The 24,253-nt window shown below is 41.4% G+C and overlaps 1 long non-coding RNA gene across 1 annotated transcript; it reads right to left on the reverse strand.

Moving 5' to 3' along the window:
- Positions 1-501: 501 nt before the first annotated feature.
- Positions 502-13,247, reverse strand: LOC141739152 (uncharacterized). Its single transcript, XR_012585599.1, has 3 exons — positions 12,979-13,247; positions 6,221-6,353; positions 502-2,196 (listed from the first exon to the last, which is right to left on the reverse strand). It is a non-coding gene; the product is annotated as an uncharacterized LOC141739152 (long non-coding RNA).
- Between the last annotated feature and the right edge of the window lie 11,006 nt (positions 13,248-24,253).

The following is a 24,253-nucleotide window of genomic DNA, read 5'->3' on the forward strand; positions in this document are numbered from 1 at the left end:
ACTATCAAGTGCAATCATAAGTGTTAGTAGCTATTAAAAAAACCCCAAACAACAGGAGAGACTGGGGGAGGGAGAAGAGTGAGGCAGGGAAGAGATGCATTCACAACATTTATTCCCTGAGTTGTCAGACCACCAATGTGACAAATGGTTTGGTTCTTTTAACAGGAAATTCTATTAAGGGTAAAGGCTGGACAAGGAGCGAGGAGCGGATGACGGGGTTTATAGCAGATCCTTTAGTGGTTTTAAAAGAACAGTATTTTCTCTGACAACAAGCAAACCAACAAGCACAACTCCTGGTCTGTGGTGGAGCTGACAGACAGGCATGATTTTGAGTAACATGCCTTCAATCTATATATACAGCAACATTAAAGTAGAGACGAATGAGAGAGACTGTTTGTGCCTCCAGCCTCATACAGTCAGCTCAGCACAGTGAAGAACGTGACAAGGTGAAGTCTGCAAATTGGGGAGTTCAGTCTGGGCACTGTATTTATTTTTTTTTTTAAGGTGGAAACATAATCCTCATTGTTTGTGATTGATCCTGTCTCAGTCAACAACTGAGACGACATTTCAATCCCAGCTCCCTGAAGTACAGAGGTTTGCAGCCTTCTGATCAAAAAGATACACTGAATGGAATTTTTTCAAGTGCAAGATTATTTAACAGATGGTCAAAATAACCTCTCTCGGGAATATGAAACTAACCTTTATGTTTCAGGTTGTTTTCTTTTTTTTCCCTGCACCCGAGTGACTCAAATCCATTTTTCAAAAGGAAAATAAAAAACTTTAATCCTTACCTGTGAGGACACGGGTAATTGGAACAAATGAAGATAAAAATGTAAGATTTAAAAAGGACCATAAAACTTCACTAATCTTACCTGCCGTGCAGTGGCGACCACAGAGCATACTCCACTAATTCCTGCATTCAAGTGACAGAATCACAGAATTTAGATTGGAAGGAACCTCTGGAGGTCATCTGGTCCAAACCTCACTTCCTGAAAAGTCTAGAGAACAGTATTGCAACACTGCATACCAACAGTTTAGTAGAGCTTAATGTGAGGTCTTACTGAATAGGAGGGTGCTGATCTCTCTCCAACCCACGTCCTCACAAGCAATACAGCGTATATAACCAAACAGTCTGTCCAGCATTCATAACGGAGACACGTTCCTTGCAATGACATGGTGGACAAGGGATGCCAGCTATCCAGTCCACATCCTAACTTCTGGTTTCTTTTTAGGTTGGCAACTATGTGCTGCTGCTGGATGTGCCTTTCTGTTGTCTTTAGGCATCAACAGCAAACAATTTCTTCATCTCGTCTCACCTCTGTGAGTCATCAGGATTTACTCACTGACCTGTCTCCTGCTGTGAGTGTCCTGAGAAGCTTAATGTAAACCGTGTGCTGTTATCTTGATGAAACCTCCTCATCTGGGTGCTATCAACAGCCATTCTTACAGCCCTTCTCCCATTGTTACTTTGGTGCTTCCACACCCATACAAGCCCATTCACACCAATCAAGGTTCCCATTGCAATTCTCAACAAAAGTAGACAGGTCTGAAGTTTTATTCGCTCAGGGCCTTGTCCGTTTTAGTTTTGTATGTCCCCAGTGACGCTGGAGGGTCCAAAACCCCTCTGGACATCTGTTTCAAAGCCTGACTCACAGGGAAGAATTCACTCATATCCCCCCTGGCTCTTTCACTGATGCAGGGGGCAGATCCAAGGCAACCTCATAGGACACACATTGCTACCCCCCCCACAAAAAGCAAACACAAGATGATAGGAGGGTCTTCACAGCCACACAAGGGACAGTAAGTTGAGTAGAGTATATGAGAGGCTTGACAAGCATTGACATCTTCCTTCTATGGTCAGTACAGATCACCATGCTGCTCTGGAGAATACCCACTCAGCTTCCATAAACCCTAACTAAGAGCATACCTGCTTGGAAATGTTGGCTACTGCTGTAAGATTTGCTAAATTCTCCCTGAGTCTGTTTGGCAGATAACACTTCACCCCTTACCTATATGGAGTTGCTAGCTGGGTCATAGCTTGGTGTCTAGTCATCCCTGAGAGTGGCAATCTCCTCTCTACCTCTAACAGGAGTCTGGCCATGAAGGGAGCATCCTCAGTTTTAGCAAAGGCACTTAAAGCACTTTCTGTATGCTTGTCTTCATCCATGGGCTTCTATTCATTACACATTCAGGGAACTGTAAACAAACATTGAAAGAAATATACAAAGAAAACTGACTGTTGATTACTTTTAATTTGAATCATGTGTGAACTACACTATTCAAATAAAGATAAGTTTTATATGTATACATTTTTACATGAATGGTCACATTTTCAGATAATTTTCTTTGTAACATATTACTTTTTTGATGATTCTGATTTTCAAAAGTAGGTCTAACGTACAATGCAGTTTCCAGGAAGGGTTACAGAGGAGGGAGTGTGCTGCCTCACGCACTATGCTTACATTGCTATGTATTGGGGAAAATACAGAGATGTGCGATACCTCAGGACAAAAACTGAAATTGCAATTTTCACATTGAAAATAAGCACTACTATCTCCTCATACAGAAACAACATCAGGTAGAATACTGTTGCTAATGACTGTTGTTCAGCTGGAATAAAACACTGCACTTTTGAAAATGAAGAATAAAAGTAGCTCAATATATTTCTTTGAACATTACATTGATAATGTTTTCGTCTATAAGTAGTGTATGTGTACAATAATATTTAGCTAGATATTTTTATCTGTTCAAGAAAAATATTCAGTCATAGCTATGCTCTACAATCAGTACTCTAAAGGGATACTGATGGAGGGAGAAAGAATAACACACACAGACATTCCCCGCCTCTAAGATTCCCCTTCTGAAGAGTTAACAGAGAATTATCAGGGAGTTACTTAAATAAAACAGAACCTCTGTTTAAACGATTTAAGCTGGGACACAATGCCATTACCATAGTGTCTCGTATTAATTATTACGTTTGCTCTTTCCGGCCTGTCACAATGATGAACAATAATGATTGCACAATGCGAGATATTCACCATTTAGCCAATTCACTTAGTCTAGGCAGGGGATCAAATACTCTTCCTTAACAATGGCCCCTTTTGGTTCCAAATGTAACCAAGAGAAACTCTAAAACTGGTGTGACCTGTGTATATCTTGCCTGTCATACCTTAGAGCCTAAAAGCCAGCTACAGGCACGCAACGGCCACAGCTTTTAACCTCAGACTTTCCACTTAGTTCCCTTCCTCTCAGATCTCCAGCAGACCAAGGACTATCTCTGGTGTGTCAGTGTCAATCTTCACTTATGTTAAAGAAAAACTGAGGGGGGGGGAAAAAGTTTCGCAGACATCTGGAGCTGTACATGGGAAGTGAGCTTTGACAGTGTCCTTGCTGGAACCAGCAGGTTTAACGGAACAGATCCCCAATCTTTGTCCATTTCCTATCAACACAATTCCCTGTGATTTTCCCATTATAACTTTGCTCACCAGTGAATGTATGAATCTTGCCGTTTGCTGCCTAGAACACTGCATTTCTTTTTTGCAGATGGGTGAATAACCATTCATATCTCTGACTAGAGCCTTTCTTTTGCAAGAGATATGCAACTGGATTTGTGTGGGGCAGCTGCTCAGTATTTGTGCGCCAGTCTGAGTGGCCTAGTATGTCATGGTGGACAAATGACATCATTTCTGGAGAAGGCTTCACAGGAACTGTGCCACTGTTTAGTGCTATGAATGCTGATGAAATTGCTTTCCCAAGATATGTTTCTTCTCTCAGAACAATATGATCTTGCAACATATGGGTTCAGTTTTATTTTTTTTTCCCCCTACAAGTCCTTCAGACTTCGCCTATTATCCGAGTGCTCCGCGTTCCTTCAGCGTATTCTCTAGGAAATTTGATCTAAACATTGCAGTGTGTACTGGTAGTGCAAAGTTAGGTATTTTAACAGGCATACTGTCAGGATAGAAATTCATTCTCATCCACATACCAGTCCAGAAATCCCACTCCTAATTCATATTTCTTCCCCAAAGACCTGTATCTTCCATCTTTCCTATACTAAAAAAACCCAACCAAAACCAAAACCCCTCACAAAACCCAGCAAACCATTCCAATCCATTTCAACTAAAAAGCGATGCCAAATAATATTAATGTCTTTCTCTGGGATTTTCTGACATACCCTACTGCTGCACTGCTGTCTGTTTAGACCCTAAATTCTTCAGAGCACGGGCTGTATTGCATCTTGTCCATCAAAGATATTGCTAACATTTTAGCAACAAATAATGAATCTAATCCATCAGCTATGTGCATTACTGTAACACACACATACATGCTTGAATTTTAATTTTATGCATATACAAACATCAAAGCAAGTGTTGATTGAAGCCACCCCCCACCAATTCTCCAAACGTCCCAAGATAAATGTAACTCTTCAAACATGATCAAAAGAGCTCTGGGCCAGAAGTAATGAGGTGATGTTAACCTTACTTTTCAATACAGACAGTCATGTGCTTATCACTGTATAATTTTGTTTCCCAGGAGTTATTATTTGTCATAGCGTTATTTCATGCTTCTTTTTGCTCTTTATCAGTGCTTTGGTTAACATTGCTAGGGTGTAAGCAGAAAAAAAACCATCTAGGATAACTCTTTGAAACACCTTTTAAAAAAAATACCTGTGTTCCAATGACACTGGCTTTTCTGTGCTCACACAGACAAGATCATAAATGAAAAAAAGTGACAAAACCTTGCTATTGAAGGAGGTGCAGAGTGAAGCAGTAAAGAGGAGGATGCATCAAATATGCAGCAGGATTGTTACTATTTTACAGTCAGTGAATAGACACTTCTTTTTTAGACAACTGCACAGAATTATGTCCACAGCTGCTCGTTACTGATCGTATTGTGTGAAATTGTTTCTCTTCCTTGAGCAACAGGCAAACAAAAGGTGACAGGGATGAACTTTTTTGTACAGTAATTTACAACACTATATGTAGGCAATTTCCACACATGTATCTGTGATGTCAATTTACACTCTTGGTCCATCTGTCAAATATATGTGTGCATATTCACATAATTTAAAATATAGCTCTCAAGAGGGTAGCATATATAAATATCTGTGTGTGTGTGTGGACTAGACCTACAGAAAAGCTGTTACCCTCTCAAAAAACCTACAGAACTGGAAATACACACGCACTACACAAGCTATATACATGTCAACCAGTGAGGCAAGCATCATATTAATGTTATTTAAAACTGTTAACAAATTACAAGACTGGCACTACTGACATTTCTTTTTATGAATAATTTTACTTTACTGTAACAGAAAAACAGGCAGACAACTTAATTTTTAACAGGGTATGACGTTCAGAAGGCTTTTCAACTTATTCATAGCCATATCTGAATGATACGAATGAAAAGAACCCCAGAAAATTTCTTCCTATGCGTTATTGTGACATGCCTCCTTTCTCCCTGTCCCAAAGTCAATGAGAATTCATATTTTAATGAGACTATGTCAACATGCATTACTGAAGCCTTATATTTACACTGATGAACACACTGAACATTATCCTCAGTCCCTAAAAACCACACTTCAGCATGAAGTCCACGTTCAATAAATTCATAAAACGAGGCTTCATAATGCAAATGTTGCCAGATCCATAAGCACAACACACTGCTGTGGGACAAGCTATCTTCGGAGATATACCACAGGAAGGCAGGGAGACACAGCACGGGAAGGCAGGGAGACACCACTGCACGCAATGTTTCTCCATTCCAAGTCATAAAATGCTTTAACTGGCCCAGCAGATGGCATAGATGGGCAAAGCAGTCACATAAGGGAGTTTAATTTATTCTTAAGAGACAAATGACATAAGATTTACTAGAAACTTAGTTAATTTGAGATTTTTGTGGGATCGATCAATATGCAATATTACTACTTTGCTTTTACATAACCTGCACACCATTAATTTTCACCTCTGCCTTGCTCTTTCAAAGTCTTGTAAGAGCTGTTCCTCTATTTTCCCATCCAAGAAAGCATCCTTCTTCAGATCCCTGCTTGAGCACATGTACAAGTATGCACAGTCCCACTGAAAGCAGATGTATGCTTAAGTGTGATCCTATTGTCTTAAGAAGACACTTTATATTCTCGGATATGATTTGGCAAAACACAACACGTAAAATAGAGATGAGATGCCTGAGAAAGCATTTTGGTGAGCTTCCAGGGACTTACCTGCCAGCTGCCAAGCTGGCTTACAGCTCTGGGCTCGATCTATTCATCCATCCATCCATCACCAAAGTGTCTGAATGACTGATAACAAAAACAGATGATTCATCATTGGTGTGTTCTCTGTTCTCTCTTTGTCCTGTGAGAGACATGGTATTTTACGATTAAGGTGTTAATATTTCAGGCTAAGAGAAACTTACGGTATAAAGAGGGCAGTTTTTATCTTACTGGACAGAAACTTGTTCCTAATTTTTAGAAGACAGAGAGGGCCAGAAATTAAATTTTTCATTATTAGCAGATCTTTAAATGAGCAGGTATCCATGCCTATCTTCTCAAGTGTAAAATACCACCTAACGCCCAATGAAGAATAACATAAGCTATACAGTCAGAAGGCGCTCTCCTGTTTGGTCTTTTTAGATAGATCTGACTAGTAAGATCGTATATCATTTCCATTTACTTAACAGGCATTATTCAAGGTGTTGACCATGAACTTAATAGCACAAACATCAAGGACTTATCTCAGAGACCTAGAGAGAGGATAACACAACTTCAGGTCTGCCATGGAGGGAACAGAAAGGAGAACTACATTAGAATATTCAAAAATGCAGAGAACGATTCTACTTAAAAACGACTTTGTTCAAGTGATACAAACAAAATGAGGAATTAACAAAAGAAAGCAGCATTTCTTTTTAACATTATAGTACTTTCTAGTTGTATTGTTATTATATTGGATTACTATAGAGAAAGGTAAGACTGTTCCCATAAGGTGGGTACCTAACTCATACTGTGAATGAAGCACGTAGATAAAAAAATTCACAGACATTTCTTCACTAATGTCAGCCAGAAGGGATCATCAAATAGGCATGTTTTAAAGGGGGGGCTGAGGACTAGTTCAATAAGTGTTTTCACCAGTGGTCTTGAAGGAAATATAAAATAACTTCTGGTAAATTGTATGGATTGCACAAAAGTTTGGCAGAACAATAAATAACTAAGAGGACAGGATTATTCGGCAAACCAGGCTCATTCAAACAAAATGCACCCAAATACAACCAGATACAGAGTCCGGAATTATCAAGCTAGTCCTTGAGAATGGAGAACTATCTAATAGAAAACAAATAATCTGAAAGAATCTAGAAGTCACAGAGGACAAATCACTGAGTAGGAGATCTTAGCAACGTGGGGTGAGGAGTGAAACACAACTGGGTTTTTTTACCTCCAGATACCATTACCATTTATACTTTGGTGAGAGTCAAACTAAGATATTTTGCACAGTTCTGATGTTCACATTCTATAAAGGATATTGAACAACTGGACAGTTTCTCACAGAAACAGTGAGATCTGCCACAAAAAAATTATTCAGGAGCTGAATAAAACTCCTTCCAGTGAAGGCTTTAAAGAGCTCAATCTGTTTAGTTTATCAGAGAATGAGAGGCAACTTGATTACAGGAATAAAGCATCAGGTACAAAAGTGCTCTTTGATTTAGTGGACACAGTAAAGTGTCTGTAATATACTGAAAGCAAAGACAAGTACTAGAGCAATACAAAACATCAGCTTTCTATTGAATATATGTATTACAATACAGTTTTAGTCATACAATCACACATCATTTTGTTCCACAGGAAGCTTCATTGAGCGTGTGGGATAGTCGGTGGTTATTTAGTGAATGCTTTGTTTTATTCTCATTGTTTAATTTGAGCCCCACAACCCACTCATTGTACGCCATTTAAACCTAGCACCAAACACAACACTTTCTTTCTTCATCTACTTTCATTTGTCTGTCACTTTAACAGCATACAAGTGTAATTCAGTGAACTGAAAAAGATACAGGAAGATAAAAGCCTTCATTACACACACCTGTTATACAACAGTCCACCTGGGCAAAGGGTGATTCAAACACTACCCAAGATTTCTGCTTAAAGTGTTTATAAAATTCTAGTTAAATAAGCTAAATATTTTCAACAGCGGTAGAAACACTGGCAGGCCTATTCAAGCTCTTTTGAGAGTTACTTGCAGGAATCGTTTAAAGAGTGAAAGGCCAGTATCAGCTTGACGTTTGATTGAGTAGGTTTGTTTCCACCATAGAATATGACTGTGGAGATACTCCAGAACTCCCATCATGTATTAGGAGGCAAATGGCATCCGCAGGTTCCTGGTGAACACCTAAACACCTGCAGTGTAGCTCCTTGGGTTTCAAGCCATACTTTCACATAAAGCTATTCCACAGTAGAAACTTCAAGGTCATATGCTTTTTCAACCAGACTCTGATCAGGTCAGTGCTTGTGAGTCACCAGGGGGGGAGTATTTCCTTTCTGTTCACAGAAGCACATCTCCTGCCTGAGGTTTACAGACTGGCTTCCATCTATCATGTGAAACGGGAGTTTTCTTTCTTTGCCATGAACTGCCTGCCAAGATGAGTTCCCCTGCCCGGAACACCACCTGCCCTGAAACTATTATGGAAAGGCTTGGGTTTCCTGACCAACACCTTTTGCCACAGATATTGCTGATGAAGCCTTGAAGGCTTACAAAAGGGGGCCTAAAAGAAGCCTTCAGTCATTGCCTGAGCCAGCCACTGGGACGAACTGGAGTACGCAGTCTAATACCTACAGATTTTCCTGGTAGAGTCTCCACCAGCCTGTCCTAGTCCCAGCCCCATCTCAACCTGACTCTTCATACCAGTTCCAGGTAACTCTTCCACCATGCCCCTTGTCTCCAGGGCTACGTCTCCACCACCGGCTGCACATCAAACCCCACCTTGTTCTTCACTGCAGTCCCATACACTGTGAGTTTTTTTCAGGTTTCCCTTAGGCTATTCTCAAACCCAGATTATCACACCTCTGTCCTTCTGCCAGGCTGCCATTTCTCCTAATAACTTGGGCAACTCCTAATTGAGGCAGGATGTGGCAGATCTATGAGCAGAGGCCTGCATACGGCCAAGGACACAGTGAGCAGAGCACACAGAAACAGGAACGCAGATATCGATATGGATGGAACGAAGAGGAACTGGTTCAATATAAACATGGAACAAGAAAACAGCTTCGCGTGCCTATCTTGGTGGGAACTGAATAAGGTGACTGGCTTAGTGATCTGAAATATGTGTTTACTTGCCTAGCAGGTGCATGGAAAGTTTTAGAGCTCGGGTATAAAAGCCGAGGCTTGAGAAGCAATAAACGATTTCGTGCTCATCACAACCGGAGTCCGTGCCTTCATATACCACAGCAGGAAAGCTGAGAGTTAAGACAGTCCATTCCCATCCCTTCCCCAATTTCTGAACATGGCAGCACCAGCAGTAGTACATATAGATGCTACTTTCAAAATGCAATACATATCTACAAAACACTTGTGAACCTGAGTCTTTCAAAGAACCACAACTTTGTTACACTGTTGGCTAAATTTCCTGGAAATGACAAGAGACATCAGGCAAACGCTTAATGAATTTCAAGTCTCCGCTCAACATTTTGGAGATTCTGGAGCATGTCAGGTTTTCACACTGGACTAAACTTAAATTGCTGCTGTGTAATTTAAACTTTTACTGAATATTTCCATAGATCTTGTCTGGAGAGTTAATAAAGACTTCCATCCATTTGAAAATTTACCAAAGTTAAGTCCTCACATGAACATCCCCTCATTTCAAAATAATTTAGCTGTATGCCACCATCATATCTGAAAAAATGGGTTCCTCAGTCTATAGTGAAAAAGATAAAATGGGAAAAGTATGCCTAACTATGGCGTTTATTGTGCCTAAACTGCTGTGCTGCATCATCTCTGCAGGAAAATCAAGCTGAATGAAACCACAGAGGATTGGGTTTAAAAAAACTGTAGAACTGTAGTAGGTTAAAAGCTGCACATCTTCCACTTCTTTATGTGTCTTTGCAAATGAATTTGAAACGTAAGGTATGTTTTCAGGAGACCTGAGCTCTTTGCAGCTTACTACAGCACTCAGTTGCAAACGTTTTCTTTATACTAGAAAGTCACAATTATCATGTTACATTACTCTGAGGTATACATCTGCCCATACTATATTATTGTCAGAACAGTAGTTTATATTGGATAGGGAGCGCTTCAGCACACAATGCGTGCAAAGGCCACAGGAGAATTTCCCGCAGTTTGCTCTCCCAGGATCCTTAATACTCCTTAGCAACCTTGCTGGAAGGACTGAAATCACAGCCTCTAGACAGCAGGTGATAAGTGTCCCTGTATACTTGAAATAGCTGCTGGCTACAGCTAGCACACATGCATCTCCAGAAAAACATCTGACCGAGAGTCATCAAACCCAGGATATAGACAAACATGTTAAACACAGTCTGATAAAAGCAAGAGGAATCCTGGCAAGCAGAGCCCTGCAGTGGCCTTATATCACTGTACGGAGTGCACAGCTTTAGAGGATGCTTTCACGACAATTTGAGAACAAGCTTCTTATAAACCTAGTCTGGACTGAGGAGCATCAGAAAGGCGTGAAATGACAGTCTGAGAGACTGTGATCTCAATGCTAGAACTGTTTAGACCATTAGAAGCCCTTATACATGTCAGGCTGTATTATGGGACATATCATCTACAGTGAGCTATCTTGTTCTTTCTGGGTACAGCCTCAACTACTACATTTTTCTTTTCCTCTGATAAACTTTATCAAGTGGAGTTCGCAATTGTTCCACGTGGAACAATTTCAGGACTGAAATGTCACATAGCAGCATAATCATAAATATTTTGCTGATCCCTTTAGCTTTTAGGGCAAGATCGTATCGAGTTCTGATGTTTCTCATTCTCTGCCATGCAGCTAAGGGAATAGAAGTCCCCAGGTCTTTATTATACACAGCTGACCTTTTATTTCCTGCTTAGGTGCATTCAATTTCAGATAGCCCAGAGTATGGTCTTGAAATGCTATTTTCCATCATGCTAAACTAATCTGAGGTCTCTATTTTTACACATTTAATAAACTCAAGAGTTTGCTTTTCAATGTTGCATGAAAAAGAGAGGTCATTCAGAAGGTTATAACTTTTTCAACAAAACAACTGTTTTGACACTTCTGAAAGAAGCAAAGGACAAACACTTATAAACACTGGGCAAAACACTGCAATCAACATAAGTAAGAAATTCCACTTTCCTTTTTTTGTTTGTTTTTAACAAACTAGATCTAAATTCCACTGTATCTATTGCTATTATATTTCTCATTTAAATTTTATATTGAGAAATGTTTAACCTTGATTAACCCTCATTTAAAACTTAATTTCAATTATACATCTCTTGCAAGAGAAGCCTGTCTCCATTTTATATGCTGCTTGGATTCATGATTGATGAAGAGATCTGTATTTTCTCTTTCTTACCTACAAAATATTCTCACATTGTTTACTTAAATGGTATTGGTAGCTCCACTTTTCATGTCACAGTCACTATTTTTACATAACTCTCAAACTTCTTCCAGCCTTTTGGTTCTGATAGCACCTTACGCGTAGTGTTTTAAATCCCAAATAATCTGATATTTAGATTACATAATACTTAAAGTTTCAATTCTTGTCCACCCACTCAGTAACTATGATAGCCACACTTTTCTCATCTCACATACTATGAGAGCATACATACTATGAGAGTTTTTTTGATGTTCACATCCAAGAAGATTCCCATCTAGAGCATCCCGCTGGCTGCATACACATCACAGTACAGTTTTGCCTTGGCCCATCAGTTAGTTTATTTCCTAAATCGCTCAGCAGTGAACCGTAATGGCTGCTCCTTGGAACTTCAACACGCAAGGTCAGCCGTCCTGTTATCACTGGGAAGTTGCTCTGAATTTTAAACTTCTGCTGAAACACACGGTTATTCATACAGCCACTGTGATTGAGATGTTCTTCCTACAGCCGCTACAAGCAGTGCTCAGGCAGCTGTCCTGCTAATGACCTTCCCATCCACCCTCTGACATTACTATCTCAAGAGCTAAGGGTGGCTAGTTCTTGGCTAACCTTAGTTGCCCGAGATAAGCAAAGGCATTATTTTATTTTTTTTTTATCATCTCTACCATCTTACCTTAGCTCCACCTTCTAATGAGCTAGGCTGACCCTGAAAGATACAGACTCATTTCACATAAAAGCTTAAGGTACACTTACTCCTCAAAACAAGCAGTAATTCTCGATTACACTTCAACACCAACGCCTTAGAATTTTTATTATTTTTTTTAATAAGTAGCGCATTTTAAAGCTAACACCCGATTCATCATTACGTTATAAAGCCGAACAAATTAAACTTTCTAACCCCAAAATTTCCGGGGGGGGGGGGGGGGGGGAGGAGGAAGGGGAAAGCATATGTTTATAACAACAGCAGCAACAACAATACAATTATTATTATCAAGAGGTAATCTTAATTGCGGAGGGGAAGCCCTGTCCCCGGCGGAGCGGGAAAAAGCTGAGCCCACCGGTTGCAGACGGCTCCCCCCCGCCCGGCCACCCCTGGGGCCGCCGCCCGGGCAGTGACCCGGCCCGACCCGGCTTCTCCGGCAGTTGAACCGCCCCCCACCCACCCCCCCGCGCCCCGCTAAGGCGAAGAAGTCGGGAAGGGGCTGCCTGGGGCGAACCCGCGACACCCCCTCCCCGCTTTCCGTCAGTTGCCACAGACGCAGAGGGAGGGAGGGACGCGTCCCCCTCTCCCCCTCAGGCGACGCCCGCCGCCGCCTGGCCCGCGGGTTGAGCCTCTCCCGCCGCCGCCGGCCGCTCCCCGAGCCCCGCCGCCAGGCCCACGGCGATCCCAGCTGGGCGGCGGGAAGCCCCTCCTCGCTCCGTACCTGTCTGGGGTGCCTCCGTGAGAGGGAGCCGGGTCCCCCCCTCAGCTCCGGCGCGGCAGCGGGCAGCGGGCTTTGTTACTACTGGGGAGCGGCGCGGATCAGCCCCCGTCGCTATAGAAACTGGCTGCGCCGCGAAGAGACACCGGCAAGTAGCGGGCGGGAGGCGGGAGCCGGGCGGAGGTGTGGGGTGAGGGAGGGAGGGAGGGAAGGAGCCGTTCATTCAGGAATATCCTGGCTGCTTCCTCCTCCTCCTCCGCCTGCAGCCAGCCCCCGGCACCGCCCAGCCCGGCCCGGGGAAGGGGTGGGAAGCCGCCTTCGCCGCCCTCACCTCAACCTGCGTCCCCGGGCCCCTCTGCTCGCAGCACTCTCAACCCCGTGGCCGCCGCCTCCTCCTCAGGGACACTTTTCCCCTCAAAACGCACCGCGGGGATGCACTCGCTCCCTGGCTTGCCCGCTCCGGGGGCGCACCGCAGGGCAGCGGGGGACCCCACGCCGCGAAACGGCGGGGGTTGACCTGGCCTCCCGCTCCTGCCCCCACTCGCTGCCTTTGCAGCCCGTTTGGTCCCGGAGCATCTCCGCAAAAGAAACCCCCCAAACACACAAACGCAGGACCAAACTTTTTTAGCAGCAGCGTTTCGTTTGGTTTAAGTGATTTAGCTCCACGTCCTCTGGTGAGGAGCTGCTTTCGGGTGGGAACTTGCTGCTGGGACCCCTCTGGAGGGCAGCTCCTAGTAGCTGAAGTGAGATACTAGGCTGCGGTGGGGATTTTTTCTGCTGCGGTGTGTTTCTTCTGGTGCAGCAGGCCCTAAGAGATGAGGAGGAGCAGGGCCCGTTGTCCTGGGTACTGGGCAGGCAGCAAATGGGAAGGGAAACGCGGGTGCTGGGAAGGAAGAGGAGGGAAGGGCTGAGAATGGGTCAGGGTAAAGCAGACATGTGGGTGGGAGGTACCATGGCGTCCTGATGCTTACGAGATTCAGGGTCTCCCTTGCATTATCCCAGCGGATGGCATGTTTTCCTACAGCAACAGTCTACAGCGTGTCACAGGAGCCCATCTTCACATCCTTTCCTTCTCCCTGCTTGGTACAACTAACAAATGCTGAGGCAGTACCTCCTCTCTTCTGCATTTCCTCCTCGTCCGCTGAAGGCTCAGTGGTCTCGGTTTGTTGGGTCTACTCTCTTCTAATTTCTCTCCCTGAAACATCCTTATTCCCTCTCTCAGTAGTAGTAAAGTTGATAAAACATCCTTCAAAGTGCAAGATGGATCCCTCCTTTTCTCTTTCCCTGGTTTATATTGATGAAGTTGGCCTTCCAATTTGCCAAACAGAAGAACCAACGGGCAAGGCGCAACTCAGAGCCTGCATTTATCCATCTCAGCTACTGCCACTGCTAAGCTACTGGGAATGACTGTTAAGTATCAGCACTGCAAGTCACCGTGAGCCGGCGAATCTGTGCCAACAGCTGCTGGCACGCTGCAGAAAATACTCTTTAGGAAGAGTTTGCCAAAGACAAGAAAGACCCCCCACAGGACCTCTTCACAAAACAGCGCGGCTTACAGCAGAGCTGCTGGCAGAGCGTAACACAGCCAAATGACAATGACGGCACAAATGAGGGAGACAGAAGGTTGGGTATGAAAGACAGGGGGTCACCACGTATTTATCTGTCTAATTTGCATGCTAAATACTAATTCTAGAGTTTAAAAAAGATAAATCCAGTCAGAGCATAGCAGACCTGAATTAATTTTTTTGTTTTACCTTACAGCAAATTTGCTGTCTCTGAGGTGGAAAGAGTAACATTAGAGAAGCGAAAGATCTGCCACATGCTGGATCTCATAGCATAGGAGAAATTCTGCTAATTTTTCCTGTATGTAAAAAAGTGCTTTCCTCCTTTTAATCAAATGGAGTAACAATATTCATAATAAATATAGGTCTGTAAAAAAACTGAAAGCTGGAAAGCGATTCATATTTGAAAACCCTTTGGACAAGTAAGGATGCTTTTTAACTGAAGATGTGTTTAGAAAATAGAGAGTTTAGCGACACAAATGTTGCTAAAAGAAATGGTCATTATTTTGACAGAAAGAAACACAATGTTGTTGCTATGATTCCTATTCGTTTTTCTTACAAAAGAATTTCATAGCACTTTCTCCCAGGTGGAAGCACAGGATGGGGTAGAAAAATGATAGGAAAGACTGACTTACTATCTGGTCTTCACTGATAGAAAGCACCTGAGTACTGGTATTATTTCCTGTGTTCCTGGGGCTTTTAATCTTCAACACAGTTTTACACCCAGACTTCCAAACATGTTTTCTTCTCTAGGCTGAAGGTAAAGAATAGCATATCCAGAAGGTGCAATTGAGACAAGTGGGTGATATCTTAAAAGACTCACAGGCAGGCACAATCTGATGTGTCTTAGTATTGTGCAGATTTCTGTGCCTTCTAGATTACCTTTCCTATCAAGGTTGTGATGATATTTCACTGTCAGAGATGAGCCATTTTTGTAGATGAATATCACCTGTATCTTTAGGACAGAGCCTTGGCTGGCTCACTGTTCTAGTGGTTGTAAAGTGTTTTACTGTTTTTGTTCTGTTTGGTTGTTGTTTTTTTTAAACTACTTGAAACGTATTTAACTAGCTTAGTGTCATTTGGATCCTAACTTTTGTAATAGCATTTGCAAAGCAGGGCAGTAACTGCAAACGTGCCAAGTTGATGTTCGGGCTATTTGCAGTCATAGTAGTTCTATAGTTATAGTGAGGGGAATGGAACATAAAAGATATTAAACTCTTGCATTGCAGTAACAAATCAGTATTAAATCAGCATCGCGTTTTGTGACATTTTAACACTAGGCTATCCTGCCTTTGTGTTTTGACATTTTGCCCCTATTTCTCCCAGTTTGGGTTAAGGACAATACTGTTCAAATCTGCAACTGGAATGTCTTCTGGCAATATTTTTTTTAGGGAAGATATACTTCCTTGGGGGAGGGTGACAAAAGAAAAAAAGAACATTTAAAAAAATGTGTGCTGATATGACCACTGCCAGCTTCTGACTCAGCAGTGACATGTGCGTCTTTCTCAGCGTGGAGTATTTTTTCCAGTAACTCGGTGTACTGAAGGAGTTCATCGTGGAACATTGAACAAGTGTTAACGTTCACGTGGAGCAGGAGAACAGCTTTTGATGGTGTCCCCTCTCTTTTGCCATTTGTTCTCACTCCAAACACCATTCATCCCACCAAACACTTACTCTGTTGGACTATTTGTTCCCTGTAAGCAGAGCAAAGTATCCTTAGCAGAGCACTGAAACATTAAATAAAGAATGCTTCAACTAAAGGAATGAAACACATTCTTAGCACATCATATGAAAATGAAAGAGGGGGGTAAGCTGTGGTAAAATTGAAGTAACAATATTTAATACTAATATTAATTATCGTTACTGTTATTACTAGGATTGTGGTGCAGCCTCTAGGCTGCCAGTGCCAGGCACTGTTTTCCCACAGAACAAAAATGTAGATAATTTCTGCCTCAAGGAGTTTACCCTAGAATTAAATATTTTTCCTGAGGGCCTGGAATAGCATTAGTTACACATTTGGGTAGTGGCAAGCGCAGTGGGCCTAATTTAATTGTGGCCTTTTAGATATGTGTAATATAAATTTTAAATAATGTAATAATTGTAATAATAATTCTGTCAGGAGACAATGCACCATTTTATTGCATCTATAGGCTAGCAGTCCTTTTGGAAATTAGAGACTTTGGAACCTGGAAAATGAGTTGAAATGATAATTGAAGGAAGCAATAAAACATGACTATGCCAAAGTAGTGGATGAACTCCCTTTGTAAAAGGAAACTATGCTTTCCCCAGGGCTATCTTTCAATTGTGTTTCCTCAGACGTATACTCTTTTTTTTTTTTTCCCTCTCTTGGGCAGAAATGTGTATTTTAAACCTTTGCTTGAGATTTCTGGATGTCCTGCAGGGAAAAAGCTACAGCAGTACAAAAGGGACCGGAGTGCCAAGCGGACACAGGCTCTGCTGGCTGCTTCTCTGAGGTGCCTCTGGGCTGGGTAGAGCCACCGCAGCAGCGGCAGTAGCTGGAAGTGGTTTTTAGGGGTGAGGGACATGAGAAAGTTGTTGAGGGGAGGAGGGCTTGAGAGGGAGCACTGCAGTTACCAGATCCATGGTATCAGGGCTTGGGTTCCCAGCCTTTCTATTTCTATACCTTTTTTTTATCACACTGGGGAGATACCGGCGTAAGGAAAATCAAGTCTGTATAAATGTATTCAGACTTGCAGCCGATCATTTCACAAAATAATTTTCAGAGGTTTATAAAGGCTCCTGTCCAGACTTGTGGTGGGAGAGACAGTCTGAATGTTGGGCATTCAGAACTGTCAGGAGGCAAATCTTACTGCTCCCTGCTTGACTTTCAACATGACCAGGCTCATGCCTGCCCTTCCCCATGTAGCGCCTGCTGAGAAACAGGCAATACACAAGTTGAAGCGCGGTGCTGTAGCGTTACAGACGTGCTGGACTGCGTTTGTACTCACTGTGCAGGGCAGCGTAGGTATGTCCCAAGCATATGCACTTACAGCCCTCCTGTGACGACATCTCAAGGAAACACGTGAGTTAAAAGGGCATGTGAAAAATGTTATTGATCTGGAAAGGGGTAAAATGATGTGGCAACACACAGAACGCATACCATTCTTTAATTTTGCTTACTGTAGAGGAGCCTCAGAGATAGTGAAGAGAAGCCCAGCCTAAGTAGCTGAATAAACACCATGGTGGCCAAAGGGATTAACGCTAGGAAAACATAACTCTGGATGGCGTATTTTGTGTTATTCACACAGCCTACTGGGATCTTAATTGAGTGCAACTGCTCAGAAAAAAAAGATCCTGGCATTACTCTGGAAAGCTCAGTGGACAGCAGTGCTGAACAAAATGTTAGTGGGAAAGAAAAAATCAGACTGGAAATACAGTAATTCTCACATATTGGTTATTTGCTACTCCTTGAATACTTCGTCGGTTCTGGGAACTCAACTGCAAGATAGATACGGCAGATACGGAGAGCATCTGGAGACAGGCAATGCAAATGATTAGAGGCTGAGAGAGAAAACTTTGTATCTGGAGAAACTGAAAAGATTAGACCTGTTTAGGGATGTCATAAAGAAAGGACATGATAGAGCTTTATAAAAAATAATGAATGGCACAAAGAAGGTAAATCCTGCATTTCTAGTCACCTTTTTTTCCCCATAATTTAAGAACAAGAGTTCATCCAGTGGAATTAAAAAGATACAAATTTGAAAGTGATGAGAGGAAATATTAGCTATTAGAGTGAAAGCATTCACTGTGACATGAGATAAAATTTAAAGAAAGAATTAGATTGTATTAAAAATGTAAAGGGATTGAAACCTTTATATTTCAATGCATAAACCTGTCATTAACGAGAGGTAGAATGAGCGGGAGGGAAAGGAACGTTAACAGAAGCTCCTCTTTGAGCAAATCATTTAATTTCTTGAAACTTCTTCTGAAGCATCTTCTGCCAGTCATTAGGGGGAGAAGATACGACAACAGATGATATTGGTTCTCATCTGATCTGCAGATTCACTTTCTCATCCAGGAGGGACTGTCTCTCCCCCAGCACAGACACCCATTTGTGCCTGGGTGAACGTCGTCTCCAATTGCACAGCACTGGGCGTTTCTCTTTCCACGAATCACCAAGGACTACATTGCTGGGAAACTGCAAACCCTTCTTTCAAAACTCCTTTGCAAATCTGGCCTTTAGGGACTTGGGTATCTAAAGGCACATCCATGTGACAGGCGCAGTCTGTATTTGTGTGGTCCGTGCTCTAAGTAGTTCTGCCAAGCACCAGCTGGTTTCCCTCTGAACACCTCTTGACTGCTGAAGCTAGTAACCTGCCGTGTGCTTCATACTTAACCCAGGGGTAGGTTGAGTGTGCGACCGTTAATGCTTCCTCAAATAGATGCAAACTTATCAGGTGAAAACCAACAGAAGCTAGGCTATTTCTATTCTTTTGATATGTCATGATCCCCAGTCAATAAGTCACTTTCGAAATTTTCACCTCAAGCCTTCCGGTCATTAGTCATACAAAACTCCAAAATCTTACAGGAGACATTAGGATTTTTTAAAAATCATTATTATTATTACTTTTGGCCATAATAAATTAGATTAACCTATTTTATATATACATTTTTCATACAGTGGGAATTCAGTACAACATACTAAATGTGCCTGGCAAAAAAAAGTAGGGACTTCATACATCTTGGGAAAGGTAATAATGTGACAAGACCACACATATCCCAAGATGTGCAGCCAACTGAAAACTACTTATACCGCACACAGCCATTACTTATATATAAACTGGGATCATGCTTGAGTTTGATGGTGAATTATGATGCCAGTACTGCAGAGGACTACTACACCTTTACTGTCTTACTCTCTGATAAGCTACGTCATCCAAACAAGTCCTCAGGCTGAAGCTATCTGTTCGGTTCACAGGAATCACCATTTTTCCATGCTATTTGTGCGTTAAACCAGCCTGAGATTGTTCAAGTAGATTGACCAACCTGTACTGCACTTTAACAGATTCAAAACGTGCCCGTCTCTTCTTGCCACGCATTAAAAAAGCCCCAAAACAATTACTGGCTCACAGCTGGAGTCTGTGCAGCAATTTGGCACCAGCAGTGGCTGTTTCCCTTTGCATTTCCCATCCATATCACAAAACATAATAGCACAGCTAAAGCAACTGCAGAAAAGTGTAACAATTGCACTTCAGTGGTCATTTGCCATCAACATCAGCTATATAGTGTTTTGTTCTGTTATTTATTTATTTATTTATTTATTAAACCAGGATTAATTTCCATAAAACGTTCATGAACCATTACACCTGCAACCCTGCCCTCAGTAAAAGTAAGGAAAAAAATATCAATGTAATGGGAGCGCAGCTGTCCCTGGGATGTGATTCTGTGTCTACCAGTGGCATGAAATTGGTAGAATTCACGTTATGTGCTAGCGGCTTGGTTTTCTTGAGGTGTTCTAGTTCCCAGAGGAAATACATATTCTGTTTGATACAAAGGAGTTGGTAGGGTGATGTTAATTACATTGTGAAAGAGTATCAGAAGCCCTAATGCTTACAGCCTGACTAATGACAGTTTGCTGCTTCTTAAGGTTTAAAAAAACGAAACCAAGAAAATAAAACCTGCATCTTTCAGGTTGAAAAAACTAAACCTGAGAAACGAAAGAAAGACACTATAGCTTTTCTTGTCAACTTCCTCTTTACTTTGAATTTATTCTTTTCTTGTTCGTTGGTTAACTGTACATAAAGGAGTTAATGATGCATATAGTAAGAGGGCCACTGCAGGCAGAATAATGTTGAATAAAAGTTCCTGCATCACTAAAATCTGTAAGCCGCAATAGTAATTTCAATATCTGAGCCAATGATTTGTCATTAATTAATGATTACTGTCCTAAAACCAGTTGTGCGTATAATAAATTTAACCCTTACATTCAATGTTGCTTGCCTTGGGGAAAAAAAATCCTTAACTTGTTTTTTGGTAAAAGTCAATTGGAGAACCAAAGTGAAAAGCGAACCTAGAACAAAATTTTTGAAGAGGCAGTAACTTCGGGATTTGGACTGAATTGGAGGACAAGGGAAGAGTTTCAGAAAGGTGGGCTTTGGTTAGGGAAAAAAAATACAGTTTTGAAATATTATTTATCAATAAAGGAAGTCAGCTGGTACAGTCTATATTTTAAATTTGGAGTCTTCATTTACTCCACTTTTCATCATTTCAAGATTTATCCGATAAGCACAAAACATAAAATCTGTTTTTATTTGCATAATCTTTATATAAACTTTGTATAATCTGTAGACTTTTGTATAAAAGTCTACTAAGGTTGGTTTAGGTATTAGCTCTTCTACAGCTTGTAGAGAGAGTATACTAGAAATCGACTACAGAGAGGCTTTAATATTCAACTCATCTGTAATAACTAGGGCTGTATTTAGAATTGCAAATCACAGTGGAGACCTGTAATATGGAAGGAAATACAGAGTAGCTGTTTGAAAGAGAATCACATGCAAATAGCCAAATACCTCCTTCTGGAGCTTTGGAGCTTGTGCCATTGCCACTGAGAGCTATTCTATTCCATGATGGTGGTGCTCTGCCAGATAAAATTTGAGTAACCCTGGTAGAAGGAGAAGAGCCCCTGAAAATGTGATAACTATTTTGATGAACAAAACTATTGTTATATTGTTTCGCTTGTTGATTATCTGGAACTGCTAGTAGTACCGTAGAGAATGACATTTCATATTGCACCCAAACAGTGACAAACTGTTTCATTGCAAACATGGGACAGTTTCATCTAGAAAATAAGATGTTTTAATCCGTAGAAAGTAAAGTCTGTCCCTATTTGAGAGAAAAAAACCCTCAACCGCAAATAACAGAACGTTCTGTAAACTGTTTTTATAACATGATGTTATAAAAATATGATCTTAAAGCATAACTTGGCATCTGGTATGACATGGTTTTCATGTTTCAGTGGCTGTTTGAACAGACAAGACTATTTTCTAGAACTTTGTTGCACTTTAAGCTGAGGTGGGACGTGGTAGCTTTTGATTACTGGACCGATTCAGAAGTTTCAGGGAACAGTTTTATAACCAGTGGGAAAAACTTCATTGATGTGCATGAAAACTAGGGTGGAGGAAAACTAGGAGGATGCCTAAAGGCTACAGGATGGTGATAAAGACCCCACAGAGTTTTATACTGAAGAGCTAAAGAATACGTGACTTAGCAGGTATCAGCCTGTACAACTTCAATTCTCACTGCCTCAAATTCTCGCGTTGGTTTTGCCCATGTCAACACTGGATAAGACCGTGGTGAGCTGCTAGCGTATGTCCTACCCGGCTGTATCTGGATACCCACTGGGCTCTCAGCAAGCAACGCATTTCCCCGCATTTGCAGTAGGGACAGGTAGCGTTTGCAATGCACTTGCTAAACCTGTGCTGATCAAAGAAGTAGCTGATGGCAGATAAGCGTGTTAGTCTCAGTATATTACTCATTTCATTTTGGCCCCATAACCTAGTTGTGTTCAAAATGTGGACACCTTGAAAGAGAAAGAGAAGAAGAGAAAGGATTAAGAGAGAGGAGGAGGGACAAAAATTAGAAGGGGCACACAAAGCTTCTGGCACGGAGGAAATGTGGATTTGTGGTATGGAGTCATGCAGTGCAACACAGATCTGGCATGAAGGAGAAGGGAAAACCACAGCTTAAGCAACATGTGGAAAAATCAACAGAGGCATTGGTATGGAGAGGGGAGAAAGGGAACAGAACCGGGTACCAGCCTGGTGGGAGAAGCCTGACTTGGTGAAAAAATGATGCAGACATTATTAGGAGAAGCTAAGCTTTTTGCAAAAAAGATGTGGAATATGGCATGAAAATAAAATAAAAGGAGTGTGGGATGAGCTTACCCGGATGTGAGAGGGGGAGAATGGGACACCTTGCATAGGAAGCAGAAAGAAAATTCTGAGCATGTAGGGCACATGAGGGAAATGAGGGCTGCTAGCGTCTGAAAGCAAAGGCGACACACGGGACACCTGTGGGGAGATGAACAGATGTGAGAAGCCTTGTCTACCTCAGATGCCACAAGGTGAATGACTCCTGAAAATAGCCACAGAGGTTGTAATGAAAGTGTCACATTTTGGATTTGAGGGCTACGGCAGGTGAGTATATGATTAGCTATACCTGATGATACTTTATAAAGAGTCTCCTCAAGCTGTGAAGGAGGCAAGTTGAGAAGGATCTCAGAGCCTGTCCAAAGTAAGTTCTTCAGTGCTGGTGTACTCAGCTCTCACACCTTAGCTCTCAGGGTGGTATCTATGTCTCTGAGTAAGGGTCCTAGGACCTTGATACGAAATGTAGGTATCTGGAATACAACTGAAAACCCACACCATGATTAGCAGCATTGTTTTTACACAAATATGCCTTTTTAACACAAGATAACTTGAAGGACAATATATTATGATATGTATTTGGACAGTATGTCGTAGACATAACCAGTTTTTTCCAGTTGTGATTCCATGACTTCTGCCATCATATCTCCACTTTTTGAAAAGTGTATAGTAAATCTAGTGTTTAATTGAAAGGAAGAAAAACTAATAAAAATAAGCATTACACAAAGTAGCTTGGCACTTACAGGGTTAGTGAATTCCATTTTTCCTTTTTAAGGCACTCTCCTCCCAGATAGATTTACATATTCCTAGCTATTGCTCAAATGCTAAATATCATGGTATTATTGGTGTGATATTTGCTCAAATAACAAAAAAAGAAATGCAAGATTCTATTACATCTCTATTTTCTATTATGGGAGAAACAGTATTTCTCTCTATTTCTAAGTATTACATCTGCTAAGTATTTTTGCGTATGATTAATTTGCTGAAGACAATCAAGTCGCTGGATGGATGTAACAAAGTGAGCCTCCATTTAAATGAAGGAGATTTTTAAACAAAGTAGGAATAAGTTCTGATTAATTTATACATATTTATTTACAATATCAGTCTATCAGGTTTATAGAGGGTTATAAGATACTGATTTAAAATACTAGAAATCTGGAAACCTGATTCAGTATATTTAAATGGAAATTCCACACTTTGTTAAGAAAGGAAGCAATTGCTTTCAGGCGACACATTTTTACATTGTAAAGGACAGTTCTCTTTGAAAGCAGCTTAGAGGTTTGAAATACTGGAAGTAGCCCCAGAGGACATTAATAGATAACATGCAGATGAACGGGTCAGTTATACAAAACAGCTGATTTAATCACAGGGTTTCACAGCTTTATCACTTTGACAGAGTAATAAAGAAGTTTATCATATCCTGTATATGCCATCAGACACTTTGGTCTTGCTACAAACATGATGTCATCACACTCAAAAGATTTTCTGGGGTTATTATTAGTATATAGTATAGTTACAATGACAGTTCTTTGCTGCAACAGGTAATCAAAACCGGTATTTTTTCCTCTACCTTCTCCCTATGCCTGTGAGCACATCAGTAACTGATTTAAATATTTCACAGGTCGGTGGAGTTAACAGTATATCTGACTTTTGAGAAAAATGTGAAAACACTGCAGTTCATCATGCTTGTAAAATTTTTTATATCATGCAAGCGTTTGCTTATCTGCTGCAAAGTCCAGGAAGCTGGATATGTAGTGAAGAAGGAATGAAATAGGGCATTACAAATCTCTTGGCAGATAATGCAGTGTTTTACACAGATGTGGCAAGCAT

The sequence above is a fragment of the Larus michahellis genome, chromosome 2, assembly GCF_964199755.1.
Source record: "Larus michahellis chromosome 2, bLarMic1.1, whole genome shotgun sequence".
NCBI lineage: Eukaryota > Metazoa > Chordata > Aves > Charadriiformes > Laridae > Larus > Larus michahellis.